The sequence below is a fragment of the Hordeum vulgare genome, chromosome 6H (genome assembly GCF_904849725.1).
Source record: "Hordeum vulgare subsp. vulgare chromosome 6H, MorexV3_pseudomolecules_assembly, whole genome shotgun sequence".
Lineage (NCBI taxonomy): Eukaryota > Viridiplantae > Streptophyta > Magnoliopsida > Poales > Poaceae > Hordeum > Hordeum vulgare.
Window position 1 is genome coordinate 237964407 of NC_058523.1, and position 16780 is coordinate 237981186.

Consider the following 16780-nt stretch of genomic DNA (forward strand, 5'->3'; position numbering starts at 1 on the left):
GCGTGATTACATCAATGGATGCCATCCCCTGCCAGGCTTCACCCCCACAGCCTGTCTAGCAGCGACTAAATCAACGACCGACTCCGGCGTGGCACAGGGCTCCTCCTCTTTCACTCTCCACCTGCCCTGGCGACGCCTGCCCGTGCACGCCCTAATCTGTTAGGTGGAGCTTGACACTGCGGCGTGTCAAAGGGACAGCCCGCTCCTCTTTGACCCTTCTAGCTCGTATGGACCGCACACACAAAGGCCCCAGACACGACCCCGGACTCTCTCTCCCTCGCTAGCCATTGCTGCAACCTCGCCGGCGCACCACCTCTCAGTGGACCGCGACCTCCCTATAAATAGGCCTCCCCGGATCCTCTTCGACCCTCTTAGAACTCACTTACACCTTCAATCGGCCTCCCCAACCTCCCAAGCGAGCTATTCGAGCACTAGTGCTCGATATCGACCGAGGCTCTACCGCGTCGGAGATAAGTCGAACTCGGGACACAGGCCCGCTCCGAGGCTCATTTCGCCCATATCATGACCATAGTTGACTGCTGCTTCGCCTCCGCCTCTTTCCCGACCTTTTCTCCTCTCTGAACATCGTTGCCATCCACCTCCCAAAAGCCTCCACCGCAGACACCTCGCCATCGGTGACTCGAGCCACCTCAGCCTCTCCCTCGACCTCCATCCGAAAGGCTGGATTGCAGGGAATCCATTCCTGCACTCGCGCTTCATCGCCGTTACCGGTGAGCCTTCCCCTCTTCCTGTCTCGAGGTAGAAGACTACCTGACATGGGAGCCCCACCTGTTAGTGTTTGTCTCTCTCACTATCCACCCCCTTGTAGTCGGTGGTCGTAGGGCCCCATGCATCATGTTCAATCCTGATGGCGTGCGTGCACCTGGCCCGGCTGGCTGGTCGGTTAGTTTGGCCAGCCTAGTTGTTGGCTCGCTCTGACGTGGGCATAGAGCCCTTTTTTATATATAAATTAATTCCAAAGTACTATAAATGTATCCAAATCCAGTAATTTTTTCACCATAATTCTTGTTTAAATATTAGGAATATAATAAAACTAACTCCATAATTTTTATAGGAACTTTTATGTCTAAGTTTATTTTAAAACTAGCATAGAGTAATTTCAGCCTCTTTTAAATTGGTTTTAAAAATATTTTTACTCGAAAACCAGAAACTAATATTTTTAGAAGTGAAGTTGGTATTTTACATAGTAGGGTAACATTTTTAGAAGTGGATTGTGTGCTTTCTTTTTGCTGTGATTCTTATTATTTGTATTACTATCATGACAATAGATCACGTGGTTGAGGAAGGACTTGCACCCGAAGACCTTGACGACCCCGGAGACTTTGCTGACCAAAGAAAGGAGCCCTTTAACCATGCCCGAGAAAATACTTTCATGCATGCCATGTTTATTATTTCATTCTGATGCATATGATCATGATTGAATCGGTTAACCCCTTGGTATGTGTTTCCGATGGTTCCTCTATAGCACACTACTGAAATTCAGAAATTTGCCGTCTGCCAAGGCGGACGGCAAAGGGTGCAACCACGGATGGCAAAGTAGACGGCAAAAAAAAATCCGGTGAAGAGGTTCTTTGCCGTCTGGTTTCTCAAAGCGGACGGCAAAGAATCTTTGCCATGAGGGGGCAGACGGCAAAATAAATGGGACGACACATATTGCAACGTCCCCGTTAAGTGTTAACGGCATGCCTCCTCTCTTTGCCGTCTTCCTTCCCCCCTTTTCCATGTGGGGGCAGACGGCAAAGAGGTGAGAGAGAGGGGGCAGATTCGCCCCTTTGTCGTCTGCCTTCCCCCCTTTGCCATGTGGGGCTGACGGCAAAGAGGGGAACTAGCCCCTTTTTTATTTATTTTTTGTTATATCCAGCATTTTTAACAATAATCAGGATATATATATATATATTTGACATAAATAAATTTCTTTCCGTACTCATAACCATATTAAAATAACCTCTTATATCCAGCTTTCAAGTTGCATCCGTACCAAACCATATATTACACCAGTTTCATCCACTTGCATACAAAGTTTCATATATTCATATACTACAATAGTTTCAATACAACCCGTGGTACAAGAAATCATCTTCAAGCATTCCATCAATATTTTCCAAGCATCCCATGAAGTGAAGGTAATCTGCAAAATGACAAATAAGAAAGTTAGAAGAATAATACTAGATGAAGTAGTGTATATATAGGTTATTTCGGAGAGAAATTAGCTAAGTATAGACCATTTAGGAGCTAACTAAGATAATTATGTCATTTAGGTGGAACCCTAGCTAACTATAGGTTGTTTCGGAGCTAACTTGGGTAAAATAGGTCATTCCGGAGCAAACTATGCTGATTAAGCCATTTTTGATCTAGCTAGGCTAATTATAGGCCATTTAATACCTAAGTTAGGGGGAATAGGTCATGTTGCAGCAACGTAAGCCTTATTATGTCATTTAGGAGAGAACTTAGCGAACTATAGGTCATGTTTTATTAAATAGACCATTTAGGAGCTAACTAAGCTAATTATGTCATTTCGTAGGATAATTAGCCAATTTAGCATTTATTGGATGAGTCTAAGCTACGTAGAACAAGAGAAAGAGAAGAAGAAGTAAAAGAACGAGGAGGAGGAGGAGAAGGAGAAGGAAGAGGAGAAGAAGAAGAAAAGAAGAAGGAGAAGGAGAAGGAGGAAGAAGGAGGAAGAAGAAGGAGAAAGAGGAGCTCCTTCTCCTCCTTCTTCTCCTTCTTCTTATCCTCCTCCCTCTCCTTCTTCTCCTCTTCTTCTTCTTCCTTCCTTTCATTTTTCCTCTTTCTTCTCATCTTGTCCCCTTCTCCGGGCTAAATTGGCTAAGAGTGCCTTTTTATAGCTAATTATGTCATTTCGAGGATAATTAGCTAAGTATAGGTCATTTTTTATTAAATAGGTCATTTTGGAGCTAACTAAGCTAATTATGTCATTTAGATGGATAATTAGCCAATTTAGCCTTTCTTGGATGAGTCTAAGCTACGTAGAAGAAGAGAAAGAGAAGAAGAAGTAAAACAAGGAGGAGGAGGAGGAGGAGGAGGAGGAGAAGGAGAAGGAGAGGAGAAGAAGAAGAATAGAAGAAGGAGAAGGAGAAGTAGGAAGAAGGAGGTAGAAGAAGGAGAAGGAGGAGCTCCTTCTCCTTCTTCTCCTCCTTCTCCTTCTTCTTATCCTCCTCCCTCTCCTTCTTCTTCTTCTCCTCTTCTTCTTCTTCCTTCCTTTCATTTTTCCTCTTTCTTCTCCTCTTGTCCCCTTCTTAGGGCTAAATTGGCTAAGAATGCCTTTTTGGAGCTAATTATGTCATTTCGAGGATAATTAGCTAAGTATAGGTCATTTTTTATTAAATAGGTCATTTTGGAGCTAACTAAGCTAATAATGTCATTTAGATGGATAATTAGCCAATTTAGCCTTTTTTGGATGAGTCTAAGCTACGTAGAAGAAGAGAAAGAGAAGAAGAAGTAAAAGAAGGAGGAGGAGCAGGAGGAGGAGGAGAAGGAGAAGGAGAGGAGAAGAAGAAGAAAAGAAGAAGGAGAAGGAGAAGGAGGAAGAAGGAGAAGGATGAGCTCCTTCTCCTTCTTCTCCTCCTTCTCCTTCTTCTTATCCTCCTCCCTCTCCTTCTTCTTCTTCTCCTCTTCTTCTTCTTCCTTCCTTTCATTTTTCCTCTTTCTTCTCCTCTTGTCCCCTTCTTCGGGCTAAATTGGCTAAGAATGCCTTTTTGGAGCTAATTATGTGGCGGAGACCGTGTAGCCCTACCTCTCCCGCGGCCACGTGTACCTTTAGTACAACATAAATACCAACATGAGTAATAAAATGTATATAAATACCAATATGCACACAACATGAGTACAACATAAATACCAACATGAATACAACGTGTACCTTTAGTTCCTCTCGGCTTCGCAGGGGGTCGACCTCCTCTCACGGGGGGCGCTCCTTGCATAGTAGAGAGCAACACTCTCCGAAGAGGCGAGGCAGGAATGGAAGTACCCATCCCATCACCCGCGGAGTGCTTTCGACCCTTTCCCACCATCTTTCAACACCTGTCATGACAAAGAGTAAATGAAATTAGTACAACATAAATACCAACAGGAGTAATAAAATGTGTATAATTTAAGTGTATCATCGTCATAAATACCAACATGACTAATAAAATTGAATACCTAACATGAACTCAAAATTTATATATAGTATAATAGTTGAATACCTGACATGAACTAATAACAATCGTCCTCGTCTATATATGCTTCGGGGTCAATAAATGCATCATGATCATCACTATCATCAATAAATGCATCATCATCATCACTATCACGAAGAACATGTGGAAGGCCACCATTATGTATCGGTCAAGAAGTGACAGGTCATCAGCAGCAGTAACCTCTTCTTCTTCCAACTCTTCCTGTTCGGGCTCAGGAGTTAAGACCGATTCACTGTCGCTGTCTACTTCAATGTTCTCGGGTGAAGTAGAGCGGTTCTTGAAACATTTCTTGGACATACATGTTTCTTGGAAGAATTCTCCTTCATATGTGTCTGGGTTAATGTGAGGTTCGTAATCCTGTTCATTGAGGGTAGGTGGTCTAAAATTTGGTGGCACTTCATAAACGACATCCCAACCTTTGAGATTTGGATGAGTTTGGCAGGCCCACGGTAGATAGAAAACGTGTGTCGCTTGTTGAGCCATAATATAGACATCGGGAACATCTAAGTGGGTGTTTTCGTTGATTTCGACTAGTCCTATATGTTCATGAGTCCTTCTGGTCTCCCTCGGCTCAAACCAATAACATTTGAAGACTACGACGGTCGGTCGGTTTTCACCATAGAATAGAAGTTCATAAATTGCTTCAACTCTTCCATAATACTCGGTGTCTCCTTCACCGATAGCAGAGACAGAACAATTTTTAGTCTTTAGGTCGGGCATAGATAGCTCTTTGCTAAAGGTACGAAAGTGATACCCGTTGATGTTGTATTTGTCAAATAAACGGACCTTATAGTCAAAACCATTAGCGACTTGTCTCAACTCGGCGTCCATAGACTCTGTATCACCCTACAAGTTTAATACGAAAGAATGGGTGCATTAGCCGCCAATTAGACCAATAAGTTAAATGGGCCCTTAATGGTAATTAATTACCCTTTGTTTGAACCAAGAGATGAAACCGGGATAGTCGCCTCCATGCTTTGCGAGAAGCTCATACTCTTCGACGGAATCCTTTTCAATGACCGCTCCATCCGAGAATTCAGCGACGTATTGACTACATCAAATATCCGGGAATAAGAGTAGTTCAAAGCAATTAGAAGTTGCGGAACAATAAATTACCGAGAACTTACTCGATGTACGGCCGCACTTCTGTTAGGTTGGTGAAGATATACAATGAAATGGTCCGCCATTCTTCGACATCCAACGATTTCCCTTTTGAAGCACCGGATGGTGCGATCTTACCTTTGAATAGGCTGAGGTTGGATCGAACTTTTTCTCGATCGCCATCATTGTACCGAGGCTTTGGGTTATGCAAATGATGATTTTTGGCTTCGTAGTGTGCTGTCACGAAGTTTGCCGCCTCCTCAGTAATGAATGCCTCGGCCATCGATGCTTTAATTGTACGTTTATTTTTACACTTAGCTCGAAGCGTCTTCTGCATCCTCTCAATTGAGTAGGACCATCGATTTTGAACGGGCCCCCCCATTCTTGCCTCGGTCAGGAGATGCAAAATCAAATGTTGCATTGGATTAAAGAAGCCCGGTGGAAAGATCTTTTCTAATTTGCAGATCAACTCCGGCGCCAACTCTTCCATTTCATATAGCACGCCAGGCGATAGTTCTTTCGCACAAAGAGAATGGAAGAAATAGCTCAGCTCTGCCAGTACTAGCTATTCATCCTCAGGGATAAAGCCACACAACATCACCGGCATTACCCGCTCAATCCATATGTGCCAATCATGACTCTTGAGCCCAAATATTTTCAATTTCTCAAGACTCGCTCCCCTCTTTAGATTCGTAGCATACCCATCGGGGAACATCAACCGCATTTTCACCCACAATAGCATTTCCCTCATAGCTGGCCTTTCAAGATTGAACCATGCCTTTGGCTTCGCTATGCTTTGCTTTCCTTTCCGTTGTCGCAAGTTTTGCAACGGTCTATCACATAGAGCCTCCAGGTCGATTCTAGCCTTAGGATTATCTTTTGACTTCCCCTCTATGCCGAACAATGTACCAAAAATGGCCTCCGCAATATTCTTTTCAATGTGCATCACGTCAATGTTGTGTGGGCAAAGGAGGTCTTTGAAGTAAGGGAGATCCCATAAGCATGACTTGTGAGTCCAAGCGTGTTCCGTATTATACCCTTTGACGTATCCTGGACGCAAAGGATCAAGCTCGAGAGCGTTTTACTGATCAAAGGTCTGTTGGCCTATCAACGCAGCTGGTGCAGTGTTTTTGACAACTCTACCTTTGATGAAATTCTTTTTGTCTTTTCTGAACTTATGGTCAGGATCCAGGAATTGTCTATGCATGTCGAAGCAAGAATACTTGCGACCAGCCTGCAGCCAACGGAACTGAAGAGCTGCCTTGCATGTGGTGCACGGGAACCTTCCATGCACACACCAGCCAGCGAATAGCGCAAACGCCGGATAATCATGCGTCGAGTACATGTACCACACATGCATTTTGAAATTTGTTTTGGTAGCCGCGTCGTAGGTCTTGATCCCATTATCCCAGGCTTCTTGCAACTCATCCTTAAGCGGCTGCATGTAGACATTCATATTCTTCCCCGGATAGTTGGGCCCTGGAATTATCAACGTCAGGAAAATGTTCTTTCTTTTCATAATCTCTCCGGGTGGCAACTTTAGTGGAATGACAAATACAGGCCAACAACTGTATTGTGCTGCCGTCATACCATACACATTGAACCCATCCGTGCTGATGGTAACTCTAGGTTGCCTTGGATCTTTCGATTTATCCTTACGTAATGCATCGAAGTGCCTCCACGCAAAACCATCTGAAGTGTGTACCAGCATCTCGTTCCCATCCGCATCTAGTTCGGTTCTTTTGCCCAATTTGTGCCATGTCATCTGTCTGGCCGTCTCCTCGACCATGAAAAGACGTTGAAGTCTTGGTACGATTGGCGGATATCGAAGAACACTAATGGGGATTTTGGTCTGATTCTTCTCACCCATGCCATTGTCTACCACAATATACCTGGAAGAATTGCAAATGGGGCAATAATTCAAGGCCGCATACTCAAGCCTGAATAAGGCACATCCATTCTCACAGGCATGTATCTTCTCATAGGGCATCTTAAGTACACGGAGGATTTTCTCTGACTGGTACAGGTTTGCAGGTAGTACATGGGCTTTTGGTAGAAAGCGTCCAAATATCGTCGTCATCGCGTCGTAGCATTCTCTGCCTAGGTTGAATTGAGCCTTCAGAGCCATTACTTGCGCGATGGCATCCAGCTGACAAAGCTCAGTCTGCTCGTGGAGAGGATGTTTTGAAGACTCCAGCATTTCATAGAAGGCCTTCGCAGATTCCTCCATCTCATCGTCTGAATCACGAGCATCATCAAAGTCTTGCACCATGTCTTCAATCCCGGTACCATGCTCGTCGGCGCGACGTCGTATCACCTCAGCTCTGGCACGTTGGTCAGACTCACCATGAAAAGTCCACACCGTATAATTAGGCGTAAAACCCCACTTCTGCAGGTGTTTACCCATTTCAAACTCTGTCTGCTTTTTCCAGTTGTCGCAGTTGGGTCAGGGGCACCATGTTTTATGCTGGCCATTTGCAAATGCGGCTCTCACAAACCCCCTGGTTTTTGTTAACCATTCATGGGTCATGTCTTTCTGACTAGGGTGACCAGTGTACATCCAAGCACGATCACTCATGTTGCCTAGCTAAATATATAAATCATCATCTATATTCATACGCTAATCAAGTTTGTTAGTTTTATTACGTCCATGCAACCTACACGCTAATAGGTAAAGATAGGTCCTAATCCCACCCGAGTATGTGTAGACCGGGTTCGTTTGCCCATGCTCTGCTCCAGATGCGACGCGGAATTTCGGCAGCACCTCCCGGCTGTTCTCCTGATACGCGTCTCGGAAATAAGCAGAGAGGATGTGTACCCGGAGAACAACAGGGGAGGCACTGACGAAATTCCACATCGGATCCGGAGCACAGCATATGGGAACACAAACCCAATCTACACATATTCGGGCTGTCCATGGATAATGTTGGACAATTCAAAAGGATGGCGGTTATAAATATGCAAAGAAATGCATATTTATAGATGTCGCCCTTTCGAACAGGAGACGCATACTGGTCACGCATACTCATGATTGAAGAAACCTATAGCTAGCAAGTTTCATCGGCACGAAGACCGGGACAGAGCAAATTAAGGGGGTAGGAGGAGAAGTCATTTGTGCTCACCAACAAACGCAAGGGCGGAGCTCGTCCAACGCTCGTGGAGGTCGTCGAACAACTGCACATTGAAATTCACCCGATCAACACAAATATGACGTTTTTATAATTAACATAATCGGAAAATATGTGACCTAACTCATAATTTACAAAATTATGACCCCATCGGCTTAGTGGCGTCGATGGTCGGTGGTGTCGGGTGTCAGTGGCGTCGATGGTCGGTGGTGTCGGGTGTCGGTGGCGTCGATGGTCGGTGGTGTCGGGTGTCGGTGGCGTCGGCGGTCGGGGGTTAGTTGTGTCGGTGGTCGGGGGTTAGTGTTGTCGGGGGTCGAGGATCACTGGCGTCGGGGGTTGGGGTCTCTTTGGTCAACAAGAGGCCGAAGAGGTGTCGGGGGTCGGGGGTCGGGGGTTGGGGGTCAATGGTGTCGGGGGTCGGGGGTAGGGGGTCGGGGGTCTAGGGTCAGGGGCGTCGGGGGTCGGGGGTTGAGGGTCAGTGGCGTCGGGCGTCGGGGTCGAGGGCGAGGGTCAGTGGCTTATGGACTCGAGGGTCAATGGCGTCGGGCATCGGGGGTCGGGGGTTAGTGGAGTCGGGGGTCGGGAGTCGGGGGTTGGGGGTAAGTGGTGTCGGGCGTCGGGGGTCGGGAGTCGGGTCTCAGTGGCGTCGGAGGTCGGGGGTCGAGGGTCGGGGGTAGGTGGCGTCGGGCGTCGGGGGTCGTGGGCCGGGGGTTGGGGGTCACGGTCCTTTTCTTTCTTCTCCTCTCTCTTCTTCTTCTTCTTCTTCTTGATCATCATATTATTCTTCTTCTTCTTCTTTCTCCTCCTCCTCCTCTTCTTCTTCTTTCTTTTATCTTTCTCCTCCTTTCCTCTTTCTTCTTCTTCCTCTTCTTCCTTTTTCTTCTAGTTTATTATTCTCTTATTTTCTTCTAAGTTTTTTTTCTATCTATCTTTTTCTTCTCTATCTACTTTTTCTACCTAATAAACTAACTATCTAATTTCACATAAAAAATGGAAAAAAACTAACTATCCAACATAACAGAAAAAATAGCAAATAAACTAACTATCTAAATTAACTTTCTAATTTAAAAGAAAAAACAGGAAATAAAGACAAAAAGAAAAAAATTTACCTGTAGTGGGAGGAGGGCAGTGGGAGGAGGGGAGGGCGAGCTCCGGCCCTGGGCGGTGGGGAGGAGGGGCGTGGGGAGGAGGTGCGCGGGGAAGAGGGGAGGGCGAGCTCCGGCCGTGGGCGGCAGTGGTGGGCCGAAGCGGTTCCGGTGGTTGTGGTGGCAATGCTTGGGTGGGTATAGCGCGAGGAGGAGGGCCGCAGGGAGGAGGGACGTGGGGAGGAGGGGAGCGGGGAGCTCCGGTCCTGGGCGGCGGCGGTGGGCCGGAGCAGCTCAGGTGGTGGTGGCGGCGACGCTGGAGTGGGCAGGGGCGCGCGCGAGAGAGGCAGGAGATCGAGGGGTGCGGGGGTGGAGTGTGCCGTTAGGGGAGCGGGGGTGGGGGCTAGGTGCCGTTAGGGGAGCGCCCCTTTGCCGTCTGCAGAAGCTGGGAGGCAGACGGCAAAGGGGTGGGTGGGGTGGGGCGGGCTTCGGCCGTTACGGTGGCGCCCCTTTGCCGTCTGCGTGCTCTTTGTCGTCCGCCTCTGGGGCCTTTGCCATGCGTCAGCAGACGGCAAAGAGGTGGCCGACGGCAAATAAAACCTTTGCCATCAGCAACCTCTTTGCCGTCTGCTTTGTACCAGCTGATGGCAAAGAGGATCTTTGCCATGCGTCAGCAGACGGCAAAGGCATGGCAGACGACAAATTTCTCAATTCCAGTAGTGGCACATGCATTTGAGCATGGCCCTCCATCTATGAGGGTCACACATGTACCAACTTGATAGGTTGATAGTAGTGCTATGCATAGGATGAGCATATATATGGTGATGGCAACACGGATGTGATTTCAAAATCTTTTCGAAAACCCCGTCAGGTGCCACTAATATCTGGGGGTGATGGTGTTGAGATGGTGACCACTTGAGAAAGAAGTGTTGTACCAGCAAAAGGTCTTGTGTGTGTGCGTGGTTTCAAAAACAAGGAGAGATTTAAGATGTGACGACCATCCCAACCTTACATGTGCGGCCACGGTACCCCAATATGGGAACGGGGCTTTCTGATTACTTTGGTCGGTGCTAGCAAAGAGCCCGGATTACTAGTGACGGGAGTGACATGGTCACTCTCGGACGGGGTCGTGGCACGTAGGACGACTATGTTGTTCTTACAGGTTCCAGGCACACCATTGGTCCCTGCATGGATGATACGATCTAGAGCGAGGCTCGTAAGATGTACATCATGTGGGCTGGGTGATACGTCTCCAACATATTTAGAATTTATGAAGTATTCATGCCATGTTTACAATAATTCTATATGATTTTGGTATGATTTTATTAGAACTAACCCGGATTGACGTTGTTTTCAGCCGAACTAGAATGGTGTCGTTTTTCGTGCAGAAACAAAAGTTCTCGGAATGGGCTAAAAATTTACGGTGATTTTTTATGGACCTAAAGACACCCCAAAAGCACCAGAGTTGGGCGAGGAAGTGGATGAGGAACCGACAAGCGTGCTGGGCGCCCCCACCACCTAGGTTGCGCCCCCTAGCTTGTGACTTCCTCAGGAACCTTCCTGGCGTGAGACCGACGCCCAAAATTCCTATAAATCCCAAAACACCCAGAAAAAAACCTAGATTCGGAGTTCCGCCGCCGCAAGCCTCCAAAGCCACAAAAAACCAATCTTGGCCCTCTCCGGCACCGTTTCGGAGGGGGTCATCTTCACCGTAGGCCATCTTCATCATCCCGACAGTCTCCATAATCGCCATGGAGGCCAAGGACTAGAGGGAGAACCTGTCCCCACTCAGGGGGAGGCCATGGAGGAGGAAGCACAAGGGGAGACCCTCTCCCCCTCTCTCCCGGTGGTGCCGGAGTGCCACTAGGGAACCATCGCCGCAGTGATCGTCTTCATCAACATCACCTTCTTCATCACTATCATCATCTTCTTTTAGCGGTCCACTCTCCTGCACCCCGCTGTAATCCCCTACTTGAACATGGTGCTTTATGCCACATATTATGATCCAATGATGTGTTGCCATCCTATGCTGTTTTGAGTAGATTTCCTTTGTCTTATGGGTTGATTGATGATCTAGATTGGTTTGAGTTGTATGTTTATTTTGGTGCTTTCCTATGGTTCCTTCCGTGCCTCGCACACGTGAAGGATTCCCACTGTAGGGTGCTGCAATAAGTTCATGATTCTCTTATAGTGGGTTGCTTGAGTGACAGAAGCATAAACCCGAGTAGGTGGGTTGTTGCGTATGGGATAAAGGGGATCTTTAATAGTTGCAGATGCTTGCTAGAGTTCCAATCATAAGTGCATATGATCCAAGTAGACAAAGTATGTTAGCTTATGCCTCTCCCTCATATAAAATTGCAATAATGATTACCGATCTTGTTAACAATTGCCTAGGACAATTCCGCACACCGACCCATCATTATTCCACACTCGCTATTTGTAATATGTTGTAATATATTCTAAATTTATGATAACAGCACCTATTTTTATATTCTAGTTCTCCGTTATCATGCAAAGCTATTATCTTAATACCCACAACGTAGTTTTATTTCTCGTTTCTAGTTGTAAGCAAACGTTCGACGTACGTAGAGTCGTATCATTGGCAGATAGGACTTGAGAGAATATTGATCTTACTTTTAGCTCCTTCTGGGTTCAACACTCCATACTTATCACTTCCACCTTTGGAAATTGCTACGATGATTCCTTGCACTTGGGGATTATCAAGCTCTTTTCTGGCGCCGTTGCCAGGAGCAATAGCGTGGGGTTGGTATTCTCGTGTGTGCTTGTTTGCTTCCTGTTGGGGAACGTCGCATGGGAAACAAAATTTTCCTACGCGCACGAAGACCTATCATGGTGATGTCCATCTATGAGAGGGGATGAGTTATCTACGTACCCTTGTAGATCGTATAGCAGAAGCGTTAGTGAACGCGGTTGATGTAGTGGAACGTCCTCACGTCCCTCGATCCGCCCCGCGAACAATCCCGCGATCAGTCCCACGATCTAGTACCGAACGGACGGCACCTCCGCGTTCAGCACACGTACAGCTCGACGATGATCTCGGCCTTCTTGATCCAGCAAGAGAGACGGAGAGGTAGAAGAGTTCTCCGGCAGCGTGACGGCGCTCCGGAGGTTGGTGATGACCTTGTCTCAGCAGGGCTCCGCCCGAGCTCCACAGAAACGCGATCTAGAGGAAAAACCGTGGAGGTATGTGGTCGGGCTGCCGTGGAAAAGTCGTCTGAAATCAGCCCCAATACCTCCGTATATATAGGTGGGAGGGAGGGGACCTTGCCTTGGGGCTCAAGGAGCCCCAAGGGGGTCGGCCGAGTCCAAGGGGGGAAGGCTCCCCCCCCAAACCGAGTTGGACTTGGTTTGGTGGGTGGGAGTCCTTCCCTTCCTTCCCACCTCCATTTTTTTTCTTTCTCTTTGATTTTCCTTTGTATGGCGCATAGGGCCCTTTTGGGCTGTCCCACCAGCCCACTAAGGGCTGGTGCGCCACCCTTATGGCCTATGGGCTTCCCCGAGGTGGGTTGCCCCCCCCGGTGAACTCCCCGAACCCATTCGTCATTCCCGGTACATTCCCGGTAACTCCGAAAACCTTCCGGTAATCAAATGAGGTCATCCTATATATCAATCTTCGTTTCCGGACCATTCCGAAAACCCTCGTGACGTTCGTGATCTCATCCGGGACTCCGAACAACATTCGGTAACCAACCATATAACTCAAATACGCATAAAACAACATCGAACCTTAAGTGTGCAGACCCTGCGGGTTCGAGAACCATGTAGACATGACCCGAGAGACTCCTCGGTCAGTATCCAATAGCGGGACCTGGATGCCCATATTGGCTCCTACATATTCTACGAAGATCTTATCGTTTGAACCTCAGTGCCAAGGATTCATATAATCCCGTATATCATTCCCTTTGTCCTTCGGTATGTTACTTGCCCGAGATTCGATCATCAGTATCCGCATACCTATTTCAATCTCGTTTACCGGCAAGTCTCTTTACTCGTTCCGTAATACAAGATCCCACAACTTACACTAAGTCACATTGCTTGCAAGTCTTGTGTGTGATGTTGTATTACCGAGTGGGTCCCGAGATACCTCTCCGTCACACGGAGTGACAAATCCCAGTCTTGATCCATACTAACTCAACTAACACCTTCGGAGATACCTGTAGAGCATCTTTATAGTCACCTAGTTACGTTGCAACGTTTGATACACACAAAGTATTCCTCCGGTGTCAGTGAGTTATATGATCTCATGGTCATAGGAATAAATACTTGACACGCAGAAAACAGTAGCAATAAAATGACACGATCAACATGCTACGTCTATTAGTTTGGGTCTAGTCCATCACGTGATTCTCCTAATGACGTGATCCAGTTATCAAGCAACAAAACCTTGTTCATAATCAGAAGACACTGACTATCTTTGATCAACTGGCTAGCCAACTAGAGGCTTGCTAGGGACGGTGTTTTGTCTATGTATCCACACATGTAAATAAGTCTTCATTCAATACAATTATAGCATGGATAATAAACGATTATCTTGATACAGGAATTATAATAATAACTATATTTATCATTGCCTCTAGGGCATAATTCCAAAAGTCTCCCACTTGCACTAGAGTCAATAATCCAGCCCTCACATCATCATGTGAATTACATTGTAATAAATCTAACACCCATACAGTTCTGGTGTTGATCATGTTTTGGCCGTGGAAGAGGTTTAGTCAGCGGGTATGCTACATTCAGATCCGTGTGCACTTTGCATATATTTACGTCCTCTCCCTCGACGTAGTCGCGAATGAGGTTGAAACGTCGTTTGATGTGTCTGGTCTTCTTGTGAAACCGCGGTTCCTTTGCTAAGGCAATGACACCCCTGTTGTCACAGAACAAGGTTATTGGATTCAGTGCGCTTGGCACCACTCCAAGATCCGTCATGAATTGCTTCATCCAGACACCCTCCTTAGCCGCCTCCGAGGCAGCCATGTACTCCGCTTCACATGTAGAATCTGCTATGACGCTTTGCTTGGAAATGCACCAGCTTACCGCACCCCCATTAAGAATAAATACGTATTCGGTTTGCGACTTAGAGTCGTCCGGATCTGTGTCAAAGCTTGCATCGACGTAACCTTTTACGGCGAGCTCTTCGTCACCTCCATACACGAGAAACATCTCCTTAGTCCTTTTCAGGTACTTCAGGATATTCTTGACCGCTGTCCAGTGATCCACTCCTGGATTACTCTGGAACCTACCTGCCATACTTATGGCCAAGCTAACATTCGGTCTAGTGCACAACATTGCATACATGATAGAACCTATGGTTGAAGCATAGGGGACGGAGCGCATATGCTCTTTATCTTCATCAGTTGCTGGGCACTGAGTCTTACTCAATCTCGTACCTTGTAAAACTGGCAAGAACCCTTTCTTGGACTGTTCCATTTTGAACCTCTTCAAAACTTTATCAAGGTATGTGCTTTGTGAAAGTCCTATCAGGCGTTTTGATCTATCCCTATAGATCTTAATGCCTAGAATGTAAGCAGCTTCTCCTAGGTCCTTCATAGAGAAACTCTTATTCAAGTAATCCTTTATGCTCTCCAAAAACTCCACGTTGTTTCCAATCAGCAATATGTCATCCACATATAATATTAGAAACGCCACAGAGCTCCCACTCACTTTCTTGTAAATACAAGATTCTCCAACCACTTGTATAAACCCAAATGCTTTGATCACCTCATCAAAACGTTTGTTCCAACTCCGAGATGCTTGCACCAGTCCATAAATGGATCGCTGGAGCTTGCACACCTTGTTAGCATTCTTAGGATCGACAAAACCTTCGGGTTGTATCATATACAACTCTTCCTTAAGGAAACCGTTAAGGAACGCCGTTTTGACATCCATCAGCCAGATTTAATAATCGAAAAATGCAGCTATTGCTAACATGATTCTGACGGACTTAAGCATCGCTACGGGTGAGAATGTCTCATCGTAGTCAACTCCTTGAACTTGTGAAAAACCCTTTGCCACAAGTCGAGCTTTATAAACGGTCACATCGCCGTCAGCGTCTGTCTTCCTCTTAAAGATCCATTTGTTCCGAATAGCCTTGCGGCCCTCAGGTAGTACCTCCAAAGTCCACACTTTGTTCTCATACATGGATCCTATCTCGGACTTCATGGCTTCTAGCCATTTGTTGGAATCTGGGCCCACCATTGCTTCTTCATAATTTGCAGGTTCATTGTTGTCTAACAACATGATTGATAAGACGGGATTACCGTACCACTCTGGAGCAGCACGTGGTCTCGTCGACCTGCGTGGTTCGACAGAAACTTGAACCGGAGTTTCATGATCATCATCATTAACTTCCTCCTCAACCGGCGTCGCAACGACAGAGGTTTCCCCTTGCCCTGGGCCACCATCCAGAGGGATGAGAGGTTCGACAACCTCGTCAAGTTCTATCTTCCTCCCACTCAATTCTCTCGAGAGAAACTCCTTCTCGAGAAAAGCTCCGTTTTTAGCAACAAACACATTGCCCTCGGATTTGAGATAGAAGGTGTACCCAACTGTCTCTTTTGGGTAACCTATGAAGACGCACCTTTCCGCTTTCGGTTCCAGCTTTTCAGGCTGAAGCTTTTTGACATAAGCATCACATCCCCAAACTTTAAGAAACGACAACTTTGGCCTTTTGCCATACCACAGTTCGTATGGTGTCGTCTCAACGGATTTTGATGGTGCCCTATTTAAAGTGAATGCAGCTGTTTCTAATGCATAATCCCAAAATGATAACGGCAAATCGGTAAGAGACATCATAGATCGCACCATCTCTAGTAGAGTACGATTACGACGTTCGGACACACCATTACGCTGTGGTGTTCCAGGCGGTGTTAACTGTGAAACAATTCCACATTGTCTTAAGTGAGTACCAAACTCGAAACTCAGATATTCACCCCCACGATCAGACCGTAGGAACTTGATCTTCTTGTTATGATGATTTTCCACTTCACTCTGAAATTGCTTGAACTTCTCAAATGTTTTAGACTTGTGCTTCATCAAATAGACATAACCATATCTACTCAAATCGTCAGTGAAGGTGAGAAAATAACGATATCCGCCGCGTGCCTCCACGCTCAGCGGACCACACACATCGGTATGTATGATTTACAACAAGTCACTTGCACGCTCCATTGTTCCGGAGAATGGAGTCTTAGTCATCTTGCCCATGAGGCATGGTTCGCACGTGTCA